This window comes from Aquarana catesbeiana, linkage group LG09, assembly GCF_042186555.1.
Source record: "Aquarana catesbeiana isolate 2022-GZ linkage group LG09, ASM4218655v1, whole genome shotgun sequence".
NCBI lineage: Eukaryota > Metazoa > Chordata > Amphibia > Anura > Ranidae > Aquarana > Aquarana catesbeiana.
The window spans coordinates 42,890,698-42,894,112 of record NC_133332.1 but is presented as its reverse complement, the minus strand read 5'-3'; the positions used below and the strand labels follow the sequence as shown (position 1 = coordinate 42,894,112).

At 39.7% G+C, this 3,415-nt stretch overlaps 1 long non-coding RNA gene across 1 annotated transcript in view; it reads left to right on the top strand.

The window, feature by feature from the left end:
- LOC141107153 (uncharacterized) overlaps nucleotides 1–2,933 on the top strand; it is a 3,171-nt gene extending 238 nt beyond the window's left edge. The window contains exons 2-3 of the long non-coding RNA XR_012235800.1: nucleotides 2,235–2,394; nucleotides 2,491–2,933. This is a non-coding gene — a long non-coding RNA (uncharacterized lncRNA). The remainder of the gene's footprint in view (nucleotides 1–2,234; nucleotides 2,395–2,490) is intronic.
- The last annotated feature ends 482 nt before the right edge of the window (nucleotides 2,934–3,415 follow it).

Below are 3,415 nucleotides of genomic sequence, written 5' to 3'. Positions count from 1 at the left end.
ACTCAAATAATGTTGTTTTATAAGTGTGCACATCCTCTTCTAACTGGGATGCAGCTGTGTTCAGAATTAAGCTATCACATTCCAAAACATGGTAAGGAGTCAGTCCACACCTGCCATCATGTGCCTCTGACTAACCCCAAACAAACTTCTGAATTAATTAAAGATGGAACAAGTTCATCAATTATATATGTTTGTTTCATTTTTAAACATCACATAAACCTGACATTTTACCAGGGGTCTGTAGATTATTAGATCCACTGTAATTATGTATGTGTTCATGTGCATGATCCAAACATTTTTGACAGTTTATGTTTTTTAAATTATTTACTGACCTAAATACATGTATTTAAATTAGCTATTTTTTTGAGGATCGAGTTAGTGGAGTTCTGCTTTAGATTTTGGCCAATATCATATCCCTTAAATTGCGCGAAGTTCCCTCAAATTGGGTTAAATTTCCCTCAAATTGGGTTAAATTTCCCTCAAATTGGGTTAAATTTCCCTCAAATTGGGTCAAATTTCCCTAAAATTGGTCAAATTTCCATAAAATTGGGTCAAATTTTGAGCGTTTTGAGCGTTTGAAACGTTTTGCGCGTTTGTGAGCGTTTTGAGCGTTTGAAACGTTTTGCGCGTTTGTGAGCGTTTTGAGCGTTTGAAACGTTTTAAGCGTTTGTGAGCGTTTTGAGGGCGTTTTGAGCGTTTTGAGCGTTTGAAACGTTTAAGCGTTTGTGAGCGTTTTGATGGCGTTTTGAGCGTTTGAAACGTTTTGCGCGTTTTGAGCGTTTTGAGCGTTTGAAACGTTTTTGCGCGTTTTGAGCGTTTGGAGCGTTTTAAGCGTTTGGACCGTTTAGGATCGTTTGTGAGCGTTTGGAGCGTTTGGTGAACGTTTTGAGCGTTTCAGCCGTTTTTGTATGTAAAAACGCCTATGCCATTTGCATCTCAAAAATGCCTAGGTGGGCATAAAGCCATAGACTAACATAGACAGGCGTTTCAAAGCTGGCCAAAAGGCAAGAAAAAAATTGTGTACATGGACACATAGGATAACAGTGAATTAGTTCAGGTGCAGTTGGAAAAACTGTCCAACTGCCTCTGAATGCACGTTTAACAGCGCCTCATGGACATGAGGCCTAATGTTCATTGAATAAAATTATTACACCAAAAAATGGACAAATTAGGATATTTGTTTTTAATAGTATCTTAATGTCAGATACACATTTTTCAATGCATAAAAAAGTACAGCATACGTTGCAAAATTTGACAAACATAAGCTTCAAAAAAACACACATTTACAATGTTTAGAAGATCTGTTACATTGGGTCTATCTAGGCTATTGCATCTAGCTGCCATGGCAGCTGACCTTCTGGAGACATGAAATATGAACATAAAGTTTCACGTAAAGCAGCACCACTCCTGCTGCCCCGAGTGGATGTCATTTCAGCTCTTGTCATGGCCTGATTGCAAGGGTGTCCTCAAATTGGAAACCGTCATGCTCTCTAATAAAATTATGGAGAGCACAAATAGCTTTCACTGCCTGTATAGCGTGTTGCATCTTTAGATATATTGGTGTGTGCAAACAAACGCCATTTGTTGGCCAGTATGCCAAAAGCACATTCAACAACTCTCCTGGCCCGAGTGAGTCTGTAATTGAACACTCTTTTTTCTTGGCTCAAAGAGTGGCTTGAATAGGGTCTGAGAAGGTGTTCCCCTAGCGCAAAAGCTTCATCAGCCACAAACACATACGGCATTGCAGGCCCAATCGTTCCAGGGAGTGGTGTAGTGCCAGCCTATTTTCTTGCAGAAGATGCCCTAAGGTTGAGTGGGTAAATATACTAGAGTCTGAGCTTCTGCCATAGGACCCTATATCAACATATATAAAACGGTAATTGGCATCTGCCATTGCAAAAAGCACAAAAGAAAAATATTTTTTATAGTTATAAAAGCTGCTGCCACTGCCTACTGGCTTCTGGATGCGTATATGTTTTCCGTCAATAGCACCCACGCAATTTGGAAAATTGCACTGCTGCCAGAAGATATCTGCTATCTTTGCCCATTCATCAGTTGTAGGTTTCGGGAAGACAACCTCTTTAAGAACGTCCCAAATGATGGAACACGTGTCCCAGATTAGGTAGCTAGCAGTTGATTTCCCAATCAAGAACTGATAATGTAAACTAGAAATGGAGTGTCCAGTTGCCAGGTATCTGAAATTAAAACAAAAATATTTTTTCATTGTTTTGCAGTAAAAGCTTTGCAAACCAGATGGCGGAGCGCAAAGGATAGTTTTAATAGTCATTTGAAAAAGGAAAAGAGTATGAGAAGTGGTTCAGGTGCAATGTCTTTCAAACCATACTCCTATGCGAAAGACCTTGAGTTTTTGAGACCTATTCTGGAGATGCGAAGGTAATTATTTTAAAAAGGATATTATGATTCTGTGTTTCTGTGCAATTATTACCCACACACCCTAAAAAAAATGGTCTGTTTTGTTGTGATTTGCAGCACAGACACCTGCTGGGAGGATGAACCTGCAGAAGAAGAATCATCAGTGCAAACACAGGAGCCTACAAACCCACAATCTCCAAATCAGGAAATTGCAGAGATACCTGGAGAAGAGGAACAGGAGGAGGGGGCTGCTGCACCATTGCGCACTACTAAAAGGGGGGGTGCCACCAAACGGCAAATTCAGAAAGAGTCTGATAAAATGTACAGTTTATTAAAAGATCTGTCAGATCGTTTCACAGGGCAATTGACACTCTCACAACAATTTGCCAATACCCTGGTGCCCTATTTTGATCAGGTGCCCGATGCTATGAAAATGGATATGCAAATTTCTGTCATGCAGACCATAAAATCATATATCCCCAGTCCCCAAAATATTTATCACACAGACAGAAGTCTTCCAATGCAACCAACACAGACAACCAATTATGCTTCTTGGCAAAATCCCCTTTATCTTACCAGATGCCTAGGCACCAAACTTACAGAGCTGAAAATCCTTACGAATCTAGACAAACACTTCGACGGCTTGACCACCACCAACCTCCTCTACCTCCACCATCTGCACTTGGGCCACCAGGATCAGGTTTTGGAGCACCAGATGTGGGCAATAGGGGTCCACCTTACCATTTCCAAAATGTCCCAAGTGTTGCTCAGGAGCAGCAGTATGTAGAAAGTGCTCCTTGTTTGTCATCCCAGCAACCTGAATCATGCCAAGACCCATTTAATTATCATACTTTATAATTTAAAATGCTAGTTATGTTTTTGTTATATTTGTAAAAAACATATGGTGGAAACCTAACTGAACTCATTTGTCTATTGAAATTGCGATGAGCCTAATACTTCGTTACTTATTTTGTTATCGGAACATTGTTATTTTGAAAGAATGAAGCAATTCTACACATTATATGTTTGTGTTCAAAATTAC